This window comes from Suricata suricatta, chromosome 8, assembly GCF_006229205.1.
Source record: "Suricata suricatta isolate VVHF042 chromosome 8, meerkat_22Aug2017_6uvM2_HiC, whole genome shotgun sequence".
NCBI lineage: Eukaryota > Metazoa > Chordata > Mammalia > Carnivora > Herpestidae > Suricata > Suricata suricatta.
The window spans coordinates 60,944,544-60,970,399 of record NC_043707.1 but is presented as its reverse complement, the minus strand read 5'-3'; the positions used below and the strand labels follow the sequence as shown (position 1 = coordinate 60,970,399).

Genomic DNA, 25,856 nt, shown 5'->3' with positions numbered 1-25,856 from the left:
GATTGATATAAAATAGTGTGTTTAAGACTGTTAGAGGACTTGCTGGAATCTATCAATTTGAATTTATATGTGCAATCATTAACTTGATACTAAGCAAGAGCAATCCTCCAAATTCCAACATAAAGTTGTAACACCAAGCCTGGTATCGGGGTGTTCAATCAAACTTATTGTAGCAAATAGGTTTCTGAGTGTGGCTTCTCCTTTCATGCAGAGAGTGGACTGATTATTTTCCCAAACAATAAATATGTTGGTTTTTGAAGCTGATTACTTTGTTGTCTCTATTACTCACAGATCAGCTGGCTATATTCGGTAACAGAGGTAGGAGCTAAACTTATCTTAGTTGTTGCCCACAATTTATGAAGAGATAATCCAGTTCATAGGAAATGAGGCACTTCAAGTATTCGACGAATAGAAAGTATTTCTCTGTCAGCATGGATTCGGGTTCAAATATGTCTCATACTGATCTCTGGACTCTTGCTGTATGCCACGTTGATCCATGCAGGAATAATTGTAAAGAGTTTCCAGGATTTCTTTTACTATCAGAAAAAACACCCTCGAATCACTTTGCCGAAGGTTTATAGTGAAAAACATGAGTCTGAGCATTTTGAGCTTTAGCCATGGATAAGGTGTGTAATTTGTTTGGTGCTGAGTTCTGTGACATGAAAAGTAAATTACTGTTGGGAGGGATGTGGCAGGGGAGATTCTATTATAAAAAAAAAAAAAACAAACAGATTTTTTTTTTGTCAGCAGCAGGGGTTTTTAAGGTTTAAATTTTTATTTTTTAATGGCCTGACTTGAATTTACTGATTAGTCCATTGCCATCCCATGAAAGCATGTGGTTTTTAAACTGATGAAACCGGTGAATACAGGTTATGCCTTTTTCCTCTGTCAATATTATGAAAATACCCTGATGGGCTAGAATGTCATAATTCTTTTATTCAAATTGAATAGCAAATGAGTATAAAAGATCTCTGAGATTGTGTATACCCTTTGACCCAGGGAAGTTAAGAATGTAGAAAATAATCATGTGTCTGAACCGATATTTTGTTGCATAACTATCAAGGTTAAAATCGGTAAAGTTTGGTAAAACAACTTGACTGTTTAGTTATGGTCTGAGTAAATATATTGCTAGCATATAAATATATGCTAGCATATATAATCTAGCAAAGATTTACATAAGGTTGATATTTTACAGCAATGATAAACTGTTATATTCAGTAAAAATGTATCAGGCACCTACTATATGTCAGACACAGCTCTGGGTACTGATGATAAAGCAATAAAGAAGACAAACAGGGTTGTGATCTTACTGAATTTCCATTATATACAGAAGGATTGACAATGATAGAAAAGCATATTTAACATATATTTTAAGGGAAAAATGAAGTGTCTTAACTTGGTTTCCTAGAAGCAAATCCAACAGCAGATTTATGTGCTATAATTATATTAGGGAGTGTAATCCCAGAAATGAGGGACAGAAAGAGTGAGGCCAGGGAAGAAGGGAGGGTCAACAGCTGAAGAAGGCATTAGTGATATGGTTTCGACTAAGTAAAACCAATGATTGGACCAGTGAGACTGTCCTTCTCAAGAAGCCATATAAACTCTATACCCGGACTCTGTAGCATGGGGGTTGGGAATAGAAAAGGTGCAGAATGTATCTACTTGGCATCAGTTGGTCAATTTTCCCCTGTAGGAAGTTAACTCCTGTGTACTTCCTGGTTGCTAATTGGTGAGGACAGACACTAAGTGGGTTCATCCATAAGCGTTCCCAAGGCATGTCAAGTGTGCCTGTGTGAAGCAGGTCAGAGATCACCCAAGAGAGGCTTGAGCATCTATGCTGTAGAGCATTCGTTGAATATGTTACAGAGTAGTATGAATACTATGATCCTATTTTTGATATGGAAATTCTTATAGTATTAACTATGATTATAGTTGGGATTTGGGAATATGGTCTGTATTTATTTTATCTATTTTTCTATTTTTTACTGTAGTGAATGTGATTAGTTTTATAATAAGAAAAATGAAAAAATTCATTTTCAAAATGTGATTTTATTCTCCATATTTAACAAATTACCATTTTCTCCAGTAGTTACTATTTACTTAGATTTGGTTTAGTTTATCCAAAATTATTTTGGCAAATAAGATAAGAAAGGATTATCAGCTCCAGCAAGCTGCCAAGTTAATTAATAATTCCCTATAATCTGTATGTGTAAAAATAATGCTAATGATCCCACTGTTATAGGATATGTCCCTGAACACTAGGAGCTTACAAAGAATAGGTAAAATAGGAAATACATGTCAACATGTTTATGTTTATAAGACATAAAATATGTAGTATATTAGGTGATAATGAAACATTTTCTCTGGAGATAGATGGGGTATTGAGTGGAGAAGAGGAATGTGCATGCCATTTTAGACCAAGTGACTAAAGAATGTGTTAATGTGAGGTTGATATTGGAGAAGGAAGTGAGGAAAGTGAGGGAGTGATCTAAGAGGTAATTTAGGATTAGAGGAACTTTCCCAGGAAGGAAGGAAGTGCAAAGCTTTGAGATAAGAGTGTGCCTAGCATGTACAAGTAACAGTAAGGAGTCTGGGCTGGGGAAGGTGAGTGAGAAGAAAAATAGATCTATAGTGTTTTATACAGTAGATGCTCAATAAACATTAATTGATTGGTAATAAATCTAGTTTTGAAATTGTACATATGTTATATATAGTTATGTCTTAGCGTAATGCCTGGGAGAGAGTAGATTTACAGAATTAATGAATTCTCTTATTCTTGCATCTTCTAAGAACCTAATTTATATTTTGGAAATATTTCATAGTATCACAATTTTACGTATAGATGCTTGCTGTACTTTGACTTCTTGTTAGATGATAAGGTTTATGAGGATAGGACTATGTGTGCTTTTATTCATTAGTGTGGCTCCAGCATAGCACCCTTTTAAAAGAGTAACTTACCACCTTTCAGGGGGCATTTCAGGGACAGGTAAGTTCAAGGTGTACATAATGTAATTAGTTAGAATTAAATTCATTGTAGGGGCACCTGGGTGGCTCAGTCCCTTAAGTGCCCGACTGTTGGTTTCAGCTCAGGTTATGATCTCCTGGTTTGTGAGATTGAGCCCCACGTCAGGCACTGTGCTGACAGCACGGAGCCTGCTTGAGATTCTCTTTCTGTCTCCCACTCTCTGCACCTCTCTCAGTGTGTGTGTGTGTGTGTGTGTGTGTGTGTGTGTGGTTGTGTGCATGTGCACCCACTGTGTCAAATAAATAGATTTAATAAATAAAAAATAAATTCACTTTAAAAATGAAAAAAAGAGCCATCATTGGTCTAAGCAGAAATATTCTGAGGTAAATTGTAGAGGGGATAGGGAAAGCCATGTGAAAACTGGCTAAATGGCAGCATGATGGAGGCTCTCCAGATCAGATGCATTGACCTGGCGACAATGGCCAATGTAGAGGAAGGTGGACAGTGCTCCTTCTTCATGCTTCCTTCACTCTGGTGTATTTTACTCAAATATATAGAGTGAAAATAAACCCATTTTTAAGGAACACAGAGTGTCAGCATTATCTTATTCCATATTCATTCTCGGTGCCTCAAGGCTCGCAAGTAGAATTATTCCTGCTACTCCCTGTTTTCCTCATTACCCCTCCGTTTGCCAGCTAGCCTACTCAGTTTTCAGGTTCCAGTTTGAATACCGTCTCCTCTGAGAAGCTTTGCCTGTCTCCAGGACTAGTTCAGATCTGCCTTTTTATATGTTCTCTTGGCACCATGATTTCTCCAGGATACCTTTCAACTGTCCTGTACTTAAATAACCACTAAGAAATTAGCTGTTCAGCTTTATCTTCCCCATAGGTCTTCATGACACGTCTCTCTTGGTCATCTCTCTGTCTCCAATGCGTGGCACCTCTTTGAAACCTAGATGTTCTAAGGTTAAGAGAGGTAAAAAGTTATTGTTCAGATAAGCATAATTTTAACTAAGGTCACAGAAAAGATCCAGTCTCAGCTGCTTTTCTAAAGAGTTTTAATTTAAGAATGTAAACTGAATCAGGTTATACAGAAATAAAGTAGGAAGAAAACACGTTAAAGCTCTGGATGCTGCAGGTACTTCCAGTTACACTAAAAATGTCACCTAGTATCTTATTAATACCCTGTCATGCAGATATGATCGAGTTAACTTACCTCACAGAAATAATGAAAATCTGTCATATATCAGCTTCTGCTTCAAGTTCTACTCTGATGCCAACTATGTGTCTCTTTTTAAAGATTGTAATGCTTTATTTTTGATATTGGTTCAGCATGAAGTTATAGCAAACTAAGAATTCTGCTACAATTACCAAACACTGCATAATTTCTGTCTAATTATACAGAACTAATGTGCAACCTCTCTGTATTAATAATAAAGCAATTAACCTAAAATACCAAATTGGTGTGAGTTCCTTGACTATTTTCTCATTACCACAGTCTGTTCCTGGTTTTGAACAATTGTACATTGTACATTATAAATGTTAATTCCAGATAAAGTTTATCTTTACATCTATCACAATAGCCTTTAATACTCTTCACCTCCAATTTTCTCACCTTTCCCATTCCCCAAATGTGTGTGTATGAAAAGGTGATGTCTGCAACAGGAGTTCATTATAAACCAGATGAATTTGTGGACAATTAGAAATGTTTAAGAGACATAATATTATATTATCATAACCTTCTGCATTTATTTTTCTCTCTTATTTTTAATACCAGTATATCTTGTAGGAGACACTTACATTGTGTCTGACACTCCTGATGTTATGGTGTCAATGTAAGTATGTGTGAAAACCATTACCTTGTCAATTCTGTGATGCCAATGGCAACTTGATGTCAATGAAAATGTATAAGGTTCTTCCATTATCATCGTAACAGCTTCTGTAGTCTTTTTAATATCAAAAGACACTAGTCTGTAAGAAAGACTAACTACTAAAAATTGCTGCCTGCATTTCTTAAATTTAAAGCTGGGATATTGCATTATGATTTCTCTTTGTAGCCAGCCATAGAAAATATATGTAGAATCACAAATAAATAAAATAATAGGCAGTTATTTTTTGTGGCTAAGGATGTACAATGACTTACTGTTTTGAGTTTTTAGAATTCAAATGGCTGGTGCACATAACAGGGAAAATTCTTATTTTTAAGTAGGAATAATGAAGAGAACTTCAGCTGTAGACAATGCTATGTTGAAATATACTGTGAAATACACAAAAAAGTAGGAAGGTCACTGGAAGCAATTACTTTACCTAAAATTATGCCCATCAAAAGCAGCAATGTCGCTGTTGTGGTATTGAACAGTTTCATGTAGTGATTTCCTAGGCAGAGAGTAATCATGGCATATCACTAATCTTAGGTAAATAATACTTAGGTCCTTCTGTAATAAAATAAGTATGGATTGCTTTGTGCTTTCACACCATTTATGTTTATTTCTCATATGTACCGTGTTGTTTAGCAAGGCTCACTCACTTTTTAAATGATTTTCTAAGCATAAGTTTTGCCCCAGTTTACTTCAGCAGATGTTGAGTACTTCTAAAAGTACTTGAGTAGGTACTTTAGCCATGCAAAATGCATATGCAGAGGCACACAAACAGTGGCATCATTTGCTTTAGGTTCTAAAAGTTGGAGATGATAGGATTGGTGAACTTATAAAATATTAGGAATTTGTTTAATTATTTTTAGCATTTTGCCTATTAGATCTTTGGCACATAAAACTTTTAGAATGAGAAGAAACATGTAAAATTTTAGAGATATGTAGTGTGTATGTGTACTCTGACCTTCAAAAACCTGACATTGTGAAGGGGGATAGAAATTAAATATGTAAGTTGATTTTAATTCCAAGAGGTACTATTTTTTTTTTAGGTTTTTCATCCTGAGTCTTGGAAAACTTTGCAAAAGCCAGCTATGTCATTTGAGTTGTCCTAATGTAAGTGTAGGATATTCTAGGTAGAGAGTGTATGGAATGACATTATTGGAAGACAAAATGAATGGCTACATAATAAAAATTCTATCAAAATAGGTGTATAGGGGCGCCTGGGTTGCTCAGTCAGTTAAGTATCTGGCTTTGACTCAGGTCGTGATCCCGTGGATCGTGGGTTTGAGCCCTACGTTGGGCTCTGTGCTGATACCTCAGAGCCTGGATCCTACTTTGGATTCTGTGTGTGTGTTTGTCTCTGTCTCCTCTTCTTCTGCTCATGCTCTGTCTGTCTCTCTCTCTCAAAAATAAATTTTTTAAAAAGTTAAAAAGATATATTTGGGTAAATGATGTATATTTGTGTATGTATGTATATAATTATATAACCATGCTATAATTTGATTCATAGCCATAAACATACATTTATTTATTTACTTACTTATTACAGTTTTATACCTTTATTTGATAATCAGCGGTTAGTTCTCATCCACATTAACTGTAGATTTTTGAAAGTGGTGTCAGGTACATAGGGAACCAATGTATAGAGCTTCATCCTTGTTACGTTTTTCTGGACAACCATGCATGGATATGGGATGGAACGTTCCTTATTCCTCTGGCCCAGGCAGCATTGCTGCACTTGGTGTCAATGTGCACATTTGGAGTTCCCATTTCCTTCATGGCAAATTTCCAGATCTCTTTGAGTGCCCACGGGACATCCTTCTTGAAACCCAGTCTGTGCATGCGATTGTGAATGTGGATACGTTTTCTCTAGTCAGTACCCGTCGGTGGTAGAGCAGCCCTTCTTCTCACCACCCTTCCTTGAAGAAGCCGTTCTGCTGGGCCCCAATGGGAAGAGCACACTTCATTTGAGTTTTGGGTCAAAATCTATTATGTCTTTATTATCTGCGTCTAAATTTAGCATTTTTTGCCCTAAACCTTTATTGATTATTTTTTGGGGGGCATTTCAGCATTTGTAAAAAGGACAGGAAGTAATCAAAGCCTTTTGACTTCAGGTGAATTAATTTGCTATTTGTGAGCAATTGGATGAAAATTTGAGAGGAAAATTAAAGTGATTTAATTAGCTAAGATTTTAAAGATTATGGATTTCAGTGAATGCATTGAAATATATAATGTGTATATTTCATGATTTCCCACTTACAGAGTAATCAAGAGTTGGCTACATTTTAAAGGAGATTGTGTGTGTGTGTGTGTGTGTATTGCAAATTATGGAAACTTTTCTGAAAATGCCATTTTCTATCTTATGGCATGCACCAAAAGAAGATACCATTAAAAAGGCAACCATCAAGCTTAATGCTCTCTTTCAAAGATGGAAACCCTATAGATTAATTCTGGTGGATATGTAATGTACTTCTTACTTTCTATCTATCTATCTATCTATCTGTCTGTCTGTCTGTCTGTCTATCTATCTGTCTATCTATCTATCTATCTATCATCTATCTAAAGATGAAGGAAGTAATTTATGAAAAGCAATTAATGGAAAAGAGAACAAGAAACTGTTTCTACCTGGAGGAAATAATAAAATTTTAGGCTGAAAAGCTTTGCTCCCCATCTTAGGATTTGGCATCTCTCCAACTGGAGAAGACCCTTTTTAGAAAACATACTCTCCTCATCACGGTACTCTATGTTCCCACTTGTGAGAGTGAATGAGAAGGCACCACTAAGAAAGATATTCTCCAAACTTTTAAAAAACAATTTTCCAATTCTAAATCAGGTACATCCTTACACAGCTTGAATCACATGCCAGCAGCATATTTCATACCCCAAATCTAAGACATTGTAGGAAATTCAAATTGTATTTTCATTCTAAAGACAATAGTGACACTGAAAAGAAACCAGAGCTGCTTACCTCAAAATGTGAATCAAACTGTGCAAGGGAGTGGTGGTTAAAAATATTCACCAAGCCTGATTGATTTTCCTTAGGATGAGTGATTGTCATTCTTCCCTAGCTTGAGCAGTTTAAGTAAAGCTGGGCACCTTTGCTTGCATTAACTCATTTTATGCTTTCCTAAACTTTTTGTCTTATTGTTGTCAAAAGGCAAAGATGCTGAAAGACAACGCACTGCAAACTAAAAGTTGGCTTCCTCAGCTAAGGCAGGTGTTATCCCTGAGGTCAAGGAATGTCTGAATCAATAACACACCATTCTATATAGTTGAATTTAAATGGTCAGTCAGTTCACATAATCTAAATTCTTGTCAGCTGCAAAAGAACTCTTTAAAAATACCTTGTTGTCATCTATTTCTTAAAACTGATTAGCAGCAAATTACCAGAGACCATTCTATCAGTGCATCAGTATATCTTGATGCACTAGTGATTTGGGCAAGGTGGTGTTTTTCTTCATATTTAGCTGCTTATCAAGTACTTTTTGATACATACATATTTATTTTCAAGCACCATTTAGAAAATATTAACTAGAGTTGCTGCATCCACAGAAATTTTAAGCCACTTATTTTGTTTCCAATTAACAAATGTATTTCAAAGGCGGTGAAAGCTGATTAAAAAACCTGACACACAGCCACTTTATAATACAAAATAATTTATCTCAAATGAAATTCAAAATTTAAAAATAGACTCCTTTTGCCAAGCATATAACAGTTAATAATGCCTTGATTTTTCTGGTTTTTTTTTAAAAAAGCATTTGCTTAAAGTTTGACACATTTAGCACACTAAATTCCAACTTAAAAATAATTTTGTATAATATTGAGTAATTCCATTAAGCTGAGTATATCTAGTTATTATTTTCCAACATTTATCAAGAACTTCTAGTATCTCATGGACTATTTTATGTTATTTTATTCAGTTTTCACAAAAATCCGATAAGTGGATGTTATTATCTCCATTCTGTGGATGAGAAGACTGATGTGGGGTTGAATAACTTGTCCTAAAATCTGCTTGGCTATTAAACTTATAATTGGAATTCACACCCAGTTCTGTATAATTACACAGCCAGTGTATGTTTCACCATGCCATTCTTTGTTACAATTAGAAAAATTATAGAATCCAATACTTACTGAGGTATTTTATGAGTGTGATCCATCCAGTGTCAAACTCTGTTTCCCCTCCTTTAATTATTAATATAAACAGAGTAGTAAAAATATGGGAATCCAGAAGTGGAAAAGAGAAGTAGAGAAGCAGTCAGATGATGGTGTAAATAAGGTTATTTTGTATAGATGGTACTCCTGGTCCTTCTTTCTCAAATTATGGTCTAGGACCTCTAGCTTCTTAGAAATGCAGAATTCCATCCCTATGAGAATCTGCATTTTAAACAGACACCAGGTGATTCATCATATTACATTTTCAGCAGCACTGGTCTGGGTCACTGACTTGACCAAGTAGAAACTGAGTTTGTATTTTCACTCCCTTTGGAGAGCTTGAGGTGACCTGCAGTACCATCTGTAAACTGGGGTTCAGTACTCTTATGAAGAGGGAGATTGCTCAGGAGGGGTCACCATGCATGGGATTTAGATTGGCTAAGTCACCAGCAATCTTTCTAGCCAGGCTCAGGGGAAATCATATCAAAATAGTAGAGAATTGGCACGCTGCCAGCCTTATCACACTAGCTGCTTTTTCTTTTTCGGTCCAGACCCATGTCTTATGTCCATATATGTTTTCACTTCAGCTCTGGTGTGGGCATGAAGAGAACACAGTTGGATGATGTCAAAAGAGTCAATGTGGAAAGATAAGTAACTGGTGAGGGAAATTTTTGAAAATCAGCATCCTTGGTGAAGCAGTGAACAAGTGTTTTAGAGAGAAAGGGAGAGAATGAAAATGCATGGGTGGGGGCGCCTGGGAGACTCCGTCAGGTAAGGCTCCAATTTAAGCTCAGGTCGTGATCTCATGGCTCCTGGGTTCGAGCCTGGATCCAGCTTCTGATTCTGTGTCTCTGTCCCTCTCTGCCCCTCCCTGGTTCACACTCTCTGTTTATGTCTGTCTCTCTCTATCAAAATTAAACATTAAAAAAATTTTTTAAAAGGAAATGCATATATGAAAATTTAAAGGAATTGCTTAAGACCTCTCAGAATTAATATGTTTGGAATCTAAATTTAATACCTAGTTTGTCACTCAAGCCATGGGGTTATTTTTTATCTGAGCATATAATTTTCATATCATCAAGAGAAAGGAAATCTTGGCTAGATGTAAACCTTTACTAGCAAAAGATTTTTAAAGTATTAATAACTTTTATTGAATTAAAAGGGTGTAACATTAGATTATAACCTTAACTGTCATAATAATATGGCATAATAGCATAATTATGATTAAATTATTATCGCTATTACATCTGTCACAGATGAATCTCCTAGATAGATGAAAAAAAATGCGCTTGTTCATTATTTTATCTTCCCAGCAAGTGTCCTACTGTCGTGTCACAAATTCACATAATGTCCTTGAGAGCTGGATTTTCTGTTAGAAATTCAGAGTTAACACTGAAGTATGTGAAACCCACAGATGGCAGAGTGAAGTTCCTACTGAATATACATTTGATGAGATTATGTGTCTCATTTATTCCAGCCACAAAAGAAATATTTTGTCCTTATGAACTGTGCTGCAGTTAAACTTGTTTTGGTGATAGTATGTGAATAAGGATGAACTGGATTGAAAACTTGAAAGCTTAGGGAAATCTTGTCTTTTTCACTCTGGACACATGATATTCTACTGCCCCTTGAAGCACACTGCTCTTGATGAGGTGCCATCTCCTTTCCTTTTTACTTTTAAGTTTAGAAAATACATGTTGTGACCAAATATATGCCAAGGTTATCATGAATGATTTAAAGAAAAAAAGAAAGCTTACCTTTATATAGCATATACACAGAAAAACGTACTTCTATGTGTTACTCTCTATAATCTTTAAAATAGGTTTCTCATCTGTATTTTTATGATTTACAGATGAAGAAGTCAGAGTGGTTAAATGATTTGCTCAAGGTCACATAGCTAGTAAGTGTCAGAGCTAGGTAAGACTTACCTAGATGGTGGATGTTAAGACTATTTTTAATTTGTTCATTCATTCCTAAAATATTTATGGAACACCTATTATGTTCCCAGTATTGTATTACATACTGGTGTATGATAACAAGGAAAGAGAAACAAAATCTATCATTTCTTGAAGCTTACAGTCTAATGGCAGAGGAGAAAGGCATGCAGGGGCAGACAATTAAGTATGGGAAACTGAGTAAGTTCTCTAAAGGAGAATTCAGGCAGAGGATCTCAGTGTACTGAGAGTCATCGATATCTATCCCCAAACTAAGCCCTTGAGCTGGGGGTTGAAAGAAAAAGGAGATACTTCCATAAAACAGAAGGTGTATGTGTAAAAGGGATGTGGTAACTGGGCGGATTAATATTTTGAAACAATAGGGGCAGCGTATATTCAAAGCCCCAGTATAGCTGGGAGTTTGGTATTTTCCAGTTAATGTATGGTCAGTGTGGCTGAAGCATAGATGGCAAGGGAAAGGGTGGAATGGTAAGTGAGGAGAGGCGAGATCTTGACCATCTTCCAACACCTGTGAAAGATTTGAGTCTAAGGCAATGGGAAACTCCTGGAGTTTCAGGAGTTACTGTATGTATGTTTTAGGAGTTGGGTGAAAATGGCAAGATGTGCATTTTGAAAACTCACTAAACCTGACATGAGTGATCTGAGTGGGAAATGGGTAGTGGTGGAAGTAAAGAAATGTGAGATTTGAGACAGCTGGATTATGACTTCAAGATGCTCACAACTCTTTTTTACTTTACTACTATACTTATAAATAATACACTATTCCATTATTTCCTGATTTATCAATTTCAGGCATTGACTTCCTGCTAAGATTGTTGAGCATTTTATACTTCCCATTTTATTTCCCAGTATTTCCACATTTCTATTTTTACTAATTACTGTTATTTTATTTTTGAATATAGTTGACACACAGTGTTATATTAATTTCAGGTGTACAACATAGTGATTTGACAAGTGAATACATTGTGATATACTTACCACAAATGTAGCTACCATCTGTCACCTTATAACATTATTATAATATAATTGACTCTATTCTTTATGCTGATCCTTTTATTCCCATGATGTATTCATTCCATAACTGGGAGTCTGTATTATCTCTCACTCTGCTTTTTTTTTTAACTTTTTAAAATGTTTTTTATTTTTACTTTTGAGAGACAGAGATTGTGCAAGCAGGAGAGGGTCAGAGAGAGAGGGAGATATAGAATCTGAAGCAGGCTTCAGGCTCTGAGCTAGCTGTCAGCACAGAGCCCGACACGGGGCTCAAACCCACAAACTGTGAGATTATGACCTGAGCCAAAACCGGACACTTAACCGACTGAGCCACACAGGCGCCCCAATCTTTCACTCTTCTTAACCAATTTTGCCATTTTTCCACTCCCTTCCCCTCAGGCAACCTTCAGTTTGTTTCATATATTTATAGGTCTGATTTTGCTTTTGTCGGTTTGTTTGTTTTTGTTTGTTTGTTTTTGATTAGATTCCACTTATGAGTGAAATCATATGGTACTGTCTTTCTCATTCTGACTTATTTCACTTAACATAATACCATCCGGTTCATCCATATTGCCTGAAATGGCATGATCTCATCTTTTTATGGCTATACATAGTGGAATTATTGCAACATATGGTATTTCTATTTTAAATTTTTTGAGGAATCTCTATATTGTTTTTCATAGTGGTTGTACCTGTTTACATTCCAACAACAGTGTACGAGGGTTCCCTTTTTTCCACATCCTTACCAATACTTGTTATTTCTTGGGATTTTGATCTTCGTTTTAGCCATTCTGACAGGTATAAGGTGATATTTCATTGGGGTTTTGATTTGCATGTCCCTGATGATTAGTGAGCATCTTTTCATATGTCTGTTAGCTATCTTTATGTCTTCTTTGGGAAAATGTCTATTTAGGTCCTCTGCCCATTTATTCATCAGATTGGTGTGTGTGTGTGTGTGTGTGTGTGTGTGTGTGTGTTCTCATTGTGTACATTCTTTCTATGTTTTGGATAGTTACCTCTTATCAGATATATCATTTGCAAATATTTTCTTCCATTCAATAGGTTCCCTTCTTGTTCATTTGATAGTTTCCATTGTTGTACAAAAACTTTTTACTTACTATAGTCCCAATAGTTTATTCTTCCTTTTGTTTCCCTGGTTATAGGAGACATATCTAGAAAAATGTTGCTGTGGCTGATGTCATAGAAATTACTGTCTGTGCTCTCTTCTAGGATTTTTATCAAGTGTCTCATTTAGGTTTTTATTGCATTTTGAATTTACTTTTGTGTACAGCATTAGAAAGTGGTCCAGTTTTATTTCTTTGCATGAAGCTGTCCAGTTTTCTCCACGTCATTTATTGAAGAGAATTTTATTTTCCCCATTGCATATTCTTGCCTCCTTTGTCATAGATTAATTGTCCATATACTTGTGTTTTTTTTTCTGGGTTCTCTGTGTGTTCCATTGATCTATGTGTCTGTTTTTGTACCGGTACTGTTCTAGTTTTGTGAAAAGTACTGTTGATACTTTGGTGGGGATTGCATTGAATCTGTAGACTGCTTTGGATAATAGAGATATTTTAACAATATTAATTCTTTCAGTCCATGAGCATGAAATTTCATTCTGTTTGTGTCATCTTCAATTACTTTCATCAATATTTTACAGTTTTCACCTCTTTGGTTAAGTTTATTCCGAGGCATTGTATTTTTAGTGCAATTGTAAGTGTTATTGTTTTCTGAACTTTGCCTTCTGTTACTTCATTATTAGTGTGTAGAAATACTACTGATTTATGGGTATTCATTTTGTGTTCTACTTTACTGAATTTATTACTTCCAGCAGTTTTTTGGGGGGAGTCTTCAGGATTTTCTATGAGTGTCATGTCATCTGCAAATACTTATAGTTTAATTTCTACTTTACCAGTATGGGTGCCTCTTACTTCCTTGTTGGATTGCTGTGGTTAGGATTTCCATTAATATGCTGAATAAAAGTGGCGAGAGTGGACATCATTGTCTCGTTCCTAATCATAGAGGAAAAGCTCTCAGTTTTGCCTCCATCAAAGTATGATCTTCGTTGTTGATTTTTCATATATAGACATTCTTATATTGAGGTATGTTCCCTGTAAACCCACTTTTTCGGATTTCATCATGAATAGATATTGACTTTTGTCAAATACTTTTTGCATCTACGGAAATGATTTTATGATTTGTATCCTTTTTGTTATTGGGGTGTATCATGTTGATTTATTTGTGAATTGAACTATCCTTTCGTCCTTGGAATAATTCCCACTTGATTATTGTAAATGATCATTTAAATGTATTGTATGCAGTTTGATTACCTTTTGTTGAAGATTTTTGCATCTATGATCATCAGGGACATTGGCTGGTAGTTTTTCTTTTTTTGTCATATGTTTGGTTTTGGTATTGGGATAATGTTGGCCTGGTAGAAAATGTTTGGAAGCTTTTCCTCCTCTTCTATTTTTTGGAGTAGTTTGAGGATAGGCACTAACTCTTCTTTAAATGTTTGGTGAAATTCACTTGTAAATCCATCTGGACCTCCACTTTTATTTTTTGGTAGTTTTCTGATTACTGTTACAGTGTTGTTACCAGTAATTGGTCTGTTCATATTTTTCATTCTTTTGCTGATTCAGTTTTAGAAGATTGTATGTTTCTAGAAATTTATCCATTTTCTCTAGGTTGTCTGATTTGTTGGCATATAATTTTTTGTCATATTCTCTTATAATCCATTGTATTTCTGTGATGTCACTTGTTACTTCTCTCTCATTTCTAATTTCATTTAATGAGTCCTTCTCTGTTTTTCTTGATGAATCTGGCTAAGGGTTTATCAATTTTGTTTATCTTTCCAAAGACCCAGCTCTTGGTTTTATTGAGTTTTTTCTATTGCCTTTTTTTATTCTCCATGTCATTTATTTCTGTTCTAATCTTTATTATTACCTTCTTTTACCCATTTTGGGCTTTGTTCTTTTTTACTTCCTTTAAGTATAGAATTTGATTTTTATTTGAGCTTTTTCTTGTTTCTTGAGGTAGGCCTATATAGCACTGTATATTTTCCTCTTTTGCTTCACTGACCCATTGGATGTTTACTATTTTATTGTTTAGCTTTCATTTGTTTGTGTTTTTTTCCAGTTTTTTCTTGTGTTTTATTTCTAGTTTTATACTGTGTGATCACAAAAGATACATTGTATAATTTCAGTATTATTAAATTTATTGAGGCATGTTTTGTGGCCTGACATGTGATCTATCCTAGAGAATGTTTCATGTGCACTTGAAAAGAATGTGTATTCAGTTCAGATGGATCTTAAGTCCATATGATCTAAGGTGTCATTTACAGATATTGTTTCCTTGTTGATTTTCTGCCTGGATGATTTATCTATTCATGAAAGTACAGTGTTAAGGCTTTGTACTATTATTGTGATACCATCAATTTCTCACTTTATGTCCATTAATATTTGTTTTATATATTTAATGTGCTCCAGTGTTGGGTGCGTAGATATTTATATCCCCTTGTTGGGTTAATCCCTTTATCATTAGGTAATGACATTCTTTGTCTCTTGTTTCAGTGTTTGTTTTAAAGTGCTATCCGGGGTGCCTGGGTGGCTCATTCGGTTGAGCGTCCAGCTTCGGCTCAGGTCATGATCTCACGGTTCATGGGTTCGAGCCCCGCGTCGGGCTCTGTGCTGACAACTGGCTCAGAGCCTGGAGCCCGCTTCTGATTCCGTGTCTCCCTCTCTCTCTGCCCCTCCCTTGCTTGCTCTGTCTCTCTCTGTCTCTCAAAAATAAATAAAAAGCATTAAAAAAATTAAAAAATAAAGTGCTATCCCTGCAATTTTTTTCCTTCCATCTATTTAGTAAATGCTTTTTTTATCCCTTCACTTTCAGTTGGTATGTGTCTTTTTATATTTATTAAGTAATCTCTGTGCCTTATGTGGCACTTAAACTCATGACTCCAAGATCAAGAGTTTCATGTTCCCAGTCACTGAGCCAATCACCTCATCAATTTGTATGTATGTTTAGGTCTGAGTTGAGTCTCTTGTAGGCATCATATAGATGGACTTTGTTTTCTTCTATCGATTCCATCACCGTAGGTGTATTTATTGGAGCATTTATGCCATTTAATTTAAAGTAATTATTAAAAGATATGTGCTTATTGCCATTTTGTTATTTGCTTGCTGAGTGTTTTTTTTAGTTTTTGTGTACTTTTTTTCCCCTTGCTGTCTTTTTTTTTGTAACTAATGAGTTTTAGTATTATGTTTGACTTTTTTACTCTATTCTTTTGTATATATCTAGTATAAATTTTTAGTTTGTACTTACCATGAGGTTTATAATAACATCCTAAATAAATAGAAGTCTGTATTTATCTGATGGCCATTTCAGTTCAAATACATTCCAAAAAAAAGGAAAAAAGAAAAAGAAAAAAGATGCACTTTGTTTTTCTTTTTCATTTTTTACCTTTTGATTCCTTCTTCCACATCTTATATGCATGCTGATGTATTTTACACCTTTTTATTCATAATTTTCTTACATTTAATTATGACCATATCTTTTCCACTTAAAGAAGTCCCTACAGCATTTCTTGTAAGGCTGGTCTAGTGGTAATAAACTCCTTCATCTTTTGTTTGGGAAACTCTTTCTCTATCCTTCAAGTCTGAATGAAAATATTGCTGGGTATTCTTGCTTTTCTTTCAGCACTTTGAGTAAATCATACCACTCCCTTGGCCTACAAAGTTTCTGCTGAACAATCAGCTGATAGTCTTATAGGTTTTTCCTTGTAGGTAACTTTCTGCTTTTTTACTCCATTTACAAATCTTTATTGTTAACATTTGACATTTTTTAATGTTTATTTATTTATTTTGAGAGAGAGAATGAGCATGGAAGAGGCAGATAGAGAAGGAGAGAGAGAATCCTAGGCAGGCTCTCTACTGTTGGCACAGGGCCAACACAGGGCTCCATCTCACAAATCCATTAGATAATGATCTGAGCCCAAATCAAGACTTGGCCATTTAACTGACTGGGCCACTCAGGTGCCCCAACATCTGATATTTTATGTGTCACGATATGGACTTCCTTGGATTCATCTTGTTTGGAATTCTGTTTCTTGGACCTGGATTGAATTTCTGTTTCCTTCCCCAGGTCAGAGAAGTTTGAGCTATTATTTCTTTAATATGTGTTCTATGCCTTCTCTCTTCTTCTCTCTTCTTGTCTCTTTTTGCTGAGCTTGGGTGCTTTTCATTATCCTGTCATCAGGTCACTGATAATGTTCTTCTACATCCGCTAGTAAACTGTTGATTCCCTTTAGTGTGTTTTTTTATTTCAGTAATTGTATTATTCAACTCTGATTGTTTTTTTTAATGTTTTCTATCTCTTTGTTGAAGGTCTTACTGAGTTCTTCCACTCTTGTCTCTAGCCTGATGATGTATCTTTACAGATCTTTTCTTTAAAATCTTCATAAGGCCTATTATTTATCTCCATTTCATTTAGTTCTTTTCTGAGGTTTTTTGCTTGTGCTTTCTTTTGGATCATATTTGTCTGTCTCCCCACTTTACTTGGCTTTCTGTGTTTATTTCTGTGGATTAAGTGGAACAGGTACTTCTCCCAAGCTTGAAGGAATGGTCTTTTATATTATCATCCTGTATATAAACTGTATGTGCTTAGTAAGTTTACTGGCTGGCTGGGGCCGTGTCTGGCATGGGCTTTTGGTCCTGGGGATTTCCACATAGTGGGTGTCCTATCAGGCCATCTAAAGCCCAGTTAGATGCAGGCCAGTTGTCTTGAGATTCTACGCACTGAGGACACTGTGGCAAGATGTGTGAAGCTGAAATGGGTGCAAGCTAGGGCACTGTGTGCAGGGAAGGCCTTGGCAGGGTGGCTGGAGAAGATATGGTGTGCAATCCTGGAGGTTCCTGAGCTCTCTGCACACAGGGTGCCCTGGCAATATAGCTAAAAGTAAAGTGGATGCAAGCTAGGGGGACATTGGCTCTGCAACAGAGGGTATTTTGGCAGGACAGCTGAAGTTGAAATGTATGTAAACGCGGGTGTTCCAGGACTCTCTGTACAGAAAGGACTCAAAGGAACGGCTGCTGCTGAAGCAGGACGTGCTCTGTGCAGAGGGGGCCTGGATTCCCTGGCAGCACAGCTCACGCTACAATGGGCATGGGTCAGTGTGTTCCGTGGGCTCTCTGCACAAAACGTGCCCTGACAAGACAGCTCAAGCCGAAGTGGTTGCGTGCCGTGCTGTTCTGGGGGCTCTGTACACTGAGGGTGACCTGGCAAGACAGTTGATGCTGAACTGGGTGCAAGTTGGGGTGTTTCAGGGTGTTCAGCACAGAGGGTACTCTGGCTGGGGGATTGGAGCTGAGGCCGATGCTGACAGGAATGCCCTTGGGTGCCCCTCACGGGGGCACTCTGGCAGGGTGGTTGGATCTGAAGCAGATGTCAGCTGAGAAGTTCTGGAGCTCTGCACCAAAGGTGCCCTAACAAGCCATCTGAAGCCAAAGTGGTGTGGGCTTGGAGTGTTCTGGAATGTTTTGCACCTGTATCACCTTGGTGCAAAGGCTGGAACTATAGTTAGTACCAGCCAGGGGTGTGCTGATGTACACCACCCTTTGGCCACCTTAGTGGGATGGCTGGGGCTGATGTGGGGTAGGGGCCAGGGCTCACTGAGGTGGCAGACTGGTTCGCACCTCCAGTCGGTGCACGTGTCTGTGCTTGCAAGGTAGAAGGGGAGTGTAGACCATGTGTGTTACCCCCTCCTACTGAGAGATCTTTCCAGCAGCTATTCCTTCGGTTTGGTGGAGTCTAGGGCTGGCTCTTTTATATACTAGTTGCTGTTTTAAACTACTGTTTTTTTAAAGAATAATTTCAAAGAGAAAGAAAGAAATGGAAGGGCACCTGGGTGGCTCTGTTGGTTAAGTGTCTGACTTTGGCTCCTGTCATGATCTCATGGTTCGTGGGTTCAGGCCCCACATCAGGCTCTGTGCTGATGGCTCAGAGCCTGGAGCCGGCTTTGGATTCTGTCTATCTCTTTGTCCCTCCTCCGCTCATGTTCTCTCTCTCTCAAGATAGATAAATAAAAATATTAAAATTTAAAAAAAGAAAGCAGAAAAATGGGAAAAGGAAAGTAAAAGAAAGAGAAGGGAAAAGGAAGGGAGAGGGAAAAAAGGGAAGAGAAAATAAAGAGGGAAATGGGTTAGGAAAGGAAAGAAAAAAAAAAAAAACCTGGTCTTTATTTTATGTGCCTCACAATGACCAGGGCTGGTATGGGCTTGAGGATCTGGGGCTCATTATAGGGAACAAATCTTGCTCCCATCTGTACTTTTAAGGTAGAGGGGTGCATAAGCAGTTCATTCTCTAGTCCCTCTGACCTGAAAAGCATTGCTGCAGCTCCCCTGCTGTTTGGCACACTTCTAGTGTTGTCAGTTTTGTGTGCTACTTACTCTTTTAAACAGTAGGTGTTGGGGCACCTGGGTGGCTCAGTCGGTTAAGCAGCTGGCTTTGGCTCAGGTCATGATCTCACGTTTCGTGGGTTCGAGCCCCGTGTCAGGCTCTTTGCTGCCAGCTATCTCAGAGCCTGGAGCCTGCTTCAGATTCTGTGTCTCCCTCTCTCTCTGACCCTCCCCTGATCGCACTGTCTCTCTCTGTCTCTCAAAAACAAATAAAAGACATAAAAAAATTAAAAAATAAACTGTAGGTGTTTGTTTTGTTTTGTTTTGATTTGTTTTTGTTTTTGTTTTGTTTTGTTTTGTTTTTCCGTGCCCAGTGACAGAGGAATCCATTACAGTCCCTCAGTACTCTCCCTTTCCACTCAGTTTGCAGGGTTGAGGGTGAGGGTTCCCATTGTTACTATGTCTCCGTCTCTCTTGCTGTTGTCTTTTGCTGTTCTGTCTTTTGTTGTGCCCTCACTTCAGTCAGCCCTTAGTTCTTGAGGAGGAATTCTTCTATGTGTAGGTATGGCTTAGTCTGTTCCATGGGGGTGAGTTCAGAGTCTCAACATTGCCTTCTTGGACTGGAACCCACAATCTGCCCATTTTAATAATACTATAATGTTCGTTAAGTCAATGTTTCATTATTACATTACTATGACTATGTAAACATTATTGACTGATCATTCATGTAATGAATTCTGATTATAATTTTTGTTTCATACAACTTTTTATTTTCCTGGGATCAATAATTGTCCTCATTTTTCACTTGCTTAGATTTCTGTAGATCTCCTTTGGTAGTTTGCTACAAATGTTTAAATGCATATCTTTATGTTTTTCCAAATTCACCCATGTATCGCATGGATCCATTAGTTTCATTTGTCTCCCACTCACCCATCCCTCCTTCCATCTGTATTGGTTGTTCTCCGTGCCGGCTGCCTAACTGTCCATCTGCAGTCTCCCTTTACTCTGGTCATACGTTTACTTTTTTTACTCTCCTCTGGGAAGTCCTATGCCACTCTGACTTCACAGATCATTTGTACTATTTCTTTTCCTTCTCTTTGTAATTCACTTCATCTGATGTTTGGTAATTCCAAACTCTGTGGGGCTCGGTGTATTAAAAATATTACTATATATTGTTTTGAGTAAATTATAGACACTTTGAATGTATAGGTTCAGTTTTCTATAGTATTTCTCTAATATTATTTTTTAAGAACTTTTCCCTCTGCACCCTCTGATCTTATACTTTTAGACCTTTATTAGTTGGTCATTGGTCTTTGTGTCCTCTACACTAAACTCAATTTTTATATTATATTAGTCTCTAATTGTCTTAACTTTTCTATAATTTTTATTTTTCAATGAGGTAAAATTGGTATATAACATTATATTAGTTTCAGATATACAACATAATAATTAGATTTTTGTATATACTATAAAGTGATCATCACAATGTCTAGTTACAATCTGGCACAATACAACTAACCCCTTTACCCATTTTGTCTATGCTTCCCCTTCTGATAACCATCAGCCTGTTCTTCATACCTAGGAGATTGGTTTTGTTTGCTCATTTCTTTTGTTTTTTAAATTCCACATATAAGAGAGATCATATGTTGTCTTTTTTTGTCTGACTTATTTAATGTAGCATAATACCATCAAGGTCCATCCATGTTGTCTCAGATGGAAAGATTTCAGTCTCTTTTTTAGCTTTTTATTCCATTGTATTTCTGTACTGCATCTTCTTTATCCATTCATCCATAGATGGACCCTTAGGTTGTTTCTGAATCTTGGCTATTTTAAACATTATTATTATTAATTTCTTATTTGAGAGAGAGAGAGAGACAGAAAGAGACAAAGACAGAGAGAGAAAGAGAGAGAGAGAGAGAAAGAGAGATAGAGACAGAGAAGGAGAGACGAGACGGAGACAGAGGCAGAGAAACAGAGACAGAGAGAGAGGAATAGAATGAGCAGGGGAATGGAGCAGAGGAAGAGAGAGAGAATCTTATGCAGGCTCCAAACTCAGCACAGAGCCAGATGCAGGACTGGATCCTGCCACCCTGGGATCATGACCAGAACCAAAATCAAGAGTTGGATATTCAACTGACTGACCCAGGGGGGAGGAGCCAAGATGGCGGAGAGGAAGGGAGCTCTGTAAACTCCCTCTGCCCCATGGATCGAACTGAGAAGGACATTACTCTCATCTACAAGAGTGGAAGGAGAAAATACGGACTCCAGAAGGAAGAGAACCTGAAGGATACCTGAGGGAATGAGTGAGAACTGGGGAGATTGGAAAACGGGCCAGCCCTTGATGGGCAGGGGAGGTGGGAGCCCCAGCCCAACGTGGAGCAAGCGCAAGTAGCCCAAGAGACAAAGGGAAGAGACAGAGAGACTGAACACGCTCATAGTACTGTCTCTGGGGAAGAGGTAAAGAACGCTTAACAGTGCTTGGAGAGAGAAACTCACTCCATAGATAACTGCTGGGTAGCCTAAATCCCGAACCCAGCTGGTGCAAGGGAAGGAACAGCTTCCAGCCCTGCACCATCTTGGCGGGGAGACGGTGACCACTGCAGCAGTGGTGTCAGGGGCGCTCACTTTGACCTCGGTTTTGGGAGTGGGAGCACGCACCTCATTTCCACGGCGCTTCTCGCCCCCAGCATTGGCCGCTCGAAACCTGAATCCCGGGTGCCAACAGGGAAAAAATAGCCCCCACATCTGCGCTATCCCGGCAGAGAGTTTGCGGCAGTGGAGACCTGGGTTCACGCGCAGGCTACAGGAGCTCCCAGATCATTTCCAGCAGCTCCCAGCCCTTCCTCCGGCAACAGCTTTGCACTCATTCCTTCCCCAATGCTAACTCAATCCCCGCTGGGGGTTGGGTCTGTGATGGTGCTCATGCACTTCACCTCCTGCTGTGCATCTTGCCTCAGGCAGGGGCAGCTGAAATCCCAGCCTGAGCCTAGACAAACCGATTCCTCCCCCTAAGAAGCCAGCTACCAAAGCAAAAATCATTCCATCTGTGGTAGCATAAAAAGTGCATAGACTGGAACTTTGAACTGAGGCGGGCCTGGAAAATACAACTCGGCTCAACCATGGCAAAAGGAAACCGGACTCATTAGAGTGGCCTACAGTTCATAGTTCAGGGGAACTTGGAGTGCTGCCTATCTAATCTCTGCAGACACCAAGGCAGAGCCTCTGAGAGCAGCCTCCAAGACCTACCACATCAAACCACGCTGATCCTCCAGGGAGCTGCTGGTTTTTTTAAGTTTTTTTTGCTTTTTTAATATTTTTTTCTTTTTTTCTTCTTTTTTTTCTTTTCGCCTTTTTCTGTACATATTTCTTATTATTATTACTTTTTTTACTTAAATTTTTAAAAATTTTTACTCCTTATTTTCCTTTCTCCTTTCTCCCTTTTTTTTTTTTTTTTACCTTCTTGCAATCCAGATATATTCTCGTATATCTCATCCCTACCGCTCCCCTCAACTGGTCATACACTTTTAGACTGTCCACTGTCCTTTATTGTCTCTGCCCCCCTTTATTTTTTTTATTTTTTTTTCTTTCTCTTTTCTTCTCCTCTTTTCGTCTCTTTCCTCCCCATTCTCTTTATTTTCTTTCCCCCTTTTAATGTGTTTGTTTGTTTGATTTGTCTGTGCGTTTGTGTTACTGTTCCCTCTGTGTTTGTCTGTTTTCCTTCTTAGGGCTACACCAGGAAACAAGCCAAAGTGTGCATGACAGCGAGACCCAAATATTGCTGAGTAGGGAAATAAAATATTCAAAGACACAACAAGAGAAACTGAGAGACACCATTACAAGAATATTTCCTGAAACAACAGGCCCTGGACAGTCAATAAGCTTCCTTTAACAGAGAAATATTAAGAGGTGCACAGTGCTCAACGAGCTTCCTAAAGGTGACAAGAGACAGAAAACTAGCAAAGATGACAAAATGAAGGAACTCTCCCCTGAAGAACCTCCAGGAGGAAGTCACAGCCACAGAACTGCTCAAGGCAGATCTAGACAACATACTGGATCAAGAATTTAAAAATCTTGTCATAAAATTAATTGCTGGGGTTGAGAAAAGCATCAAAGAATCAACTGAGACAATGACTAGGCACTATGATGAGTTAAAAAAGGCTATAGGTGAGCTGAATAACAAACTGGAGGCAGCCACCTCAAGGATTGATGAGGCAGAGAGAAGAATAGGTTAATTAGAAGATATAGTTATAGCAAAAGAGGAAGCTGAAAAAAAGAGAGAGAAATTAATCCAGGAGCAGGAAAGGAGAATTCGAGACCTGAGTGATACAATCAAGCAGAACAACATTCGTATCATAGGAATTCCTGAAGAGGAAGGCAGAGAGAAAGGGCCTGAAGGGATACTAGACCAAATTATAACTGAGAATTTCCCAAATCTGGGAAAAGAAATAGACATTCAAATTCGAGAGGCTCAACTGACTGACCCACCCTCCATATGTTGGCTATTTTAAATAATGCTGCAGTGAATGTTGGAGTGCAGGTATCCTTTTAATTAGAATTTTCTTCTCCTTCACTGCTTCACTCCTCCTTCCCTTCCTCCTTCTTTTCAGATGCACAGTAGTGGAATTGCTAGATCATTTGGTAGTTCTACTTTTGATATTCTGATGAAGTTCATACTGTTTGCCAGAGTGACGTGCACCAATGTACATTCCCACCAATGGTGCAAAGGGTTCCCTTTTCTCTACATCTTTGCCAGCACTTGTTATTTCTTATCTTTTTGATAATAGTCATTTGACAGATGTAAGGTAATATCTCTTTGTGGTTTTGACTTACATTTCCCGGATATTTAGTGATGTTGAACATCTTTTCATGTGCCTATTCGCCATCTATATGTTTTCCTTGAAAAATATTTATTTAGATCCTCAGCCTAATTTTTAACTGGATTGTGTGTGTGTGTGTGTGTGTGTGTGTGTGTTTGCTATTGAGTCATTTGAGTTATGTATTGGATGTTAGCCCCTTGTTGTATATATAATTGGCAGATATTTTCTTGCATTTGGTAGGTTGCCTTTTTATTTTATTGATGGTTTCCTTTGCTGTGTGGAAGCTTTTTTTTGAGTTTGATGTAGTGTAGTACAACTTTTTTTTAATGTTTCTTTTGTGCTTTTTATTTTTTTAGTCAGATCCAAAAACTCAATGCTAAGACAATTGTCAAGGAGCTTACAGCCTTTGTTTTCTTCTTGTGTTGTATGGTTTCAGGTCTTACATTCAAATTGTTAATCCATCTTTGAGTTCATCTTTGTATATGTTGTAAATAAGTGGTCAGATTTCATTGTTTTGCATGTAGCTGTCCAGTTTTCCCAACACCATTCATTGAAGAGATGTTCTTTTCCCCATTGTATCTTGGCTCTTTTGTTAATTGACTATTATGTGTGTGCTTATTTCTGGTTTCACTTTTCTGTTCCATTGATCTGTGTGTCTGTTTTTATTTCAATCTCAGGCTATTTTAATTACTATTTGTTTTGATTGTAGTTTAGTTTCAAATCACAAAGTGTTAATACTTCCAAATTTGTTTTTCATTCTCAAAGTATCTTTGGCTATTTGGGGTCTTTTGTGGATTCATACAAATTTTAGATTTATTTGTTCTAGTTCTGTGAAAAATGCCATTGGAATTCTATGAGGAATTACATTGAATCCATAGATTGCTTTAGGTATTATAGATATTTAATGATATTAATTCTTACAGTCCATAGGCATGGAATATGTTCCCATTTTATTTATGTCTTCTTCAGTTTCTTTCATCAGCCGTATACTTTGTGGTACATAGATCTTTTACCTTCTTGGTTAAATTTATTCCTAGGTATTTTTTTCCTTTTGATGAAATTGTAAATAGGGCTGTTTTTCAAATTTCTCCTTCTGATAGTTATTAGTATATAGAAACAGAGATTTTGTATCCTACTTCAGTTGGGTTTATTTATTAGTTCTAATAGTTTTTGGTAGTCTTTAGGGTTTTTTAAATATAGTATCATGTCATCTGCGAATAGTGAGAGTTTTACTTCTTTTTCATTTGGATGGCTTTTATTTCTTTTTATTCCCTAATTGTGGCTAGGACTCCCAATACTCTTGCTCCTGATTTTACAAAGGAAAAGCTTTCAGACTTTCACCATTGAATATAATGTTACTTCTGGGTTTGTCTTTTATGGCTTTTATTATGTTAAGATGCTTTTCTTCTATACCCACTTTGTTGAGGGTTTTTTGTGGGTGTGTTTCAATAAAACTTTATTTACAAAAACAGGCAGGCAGACTGGATTTGGCCTGAGGGCATTATGCGCTATCTTGTTCTAGTGAAGATCAGTAGGGAATACATATTTTTTAAAATTTATAGTAGTTTATTGTCAAATTGGTTTCCATATAACACCCAGTGCCTCTCCCCACAAGTGCCCCCCTCCATGACCATCACCCCCATCCCCCCTCCCCCTCCCACTTCAGTCCTTGGTTTGTTTTCAGTATTCAATAGTCTCTCATGATTTGTG

General features: G+C 37.4%; 1 pseudogene; it reads left to right on the top strand.

Annotated features, from left to right (window-relative positions):
* Positions 1-17,963: 17,963 nt before the first annotated feature.
* The window catches only part of LOC115297622, a 25,280-nt pseudogene continuing 17,387 nt past the window's right edge, over positions 17,964-25,856 (top strand).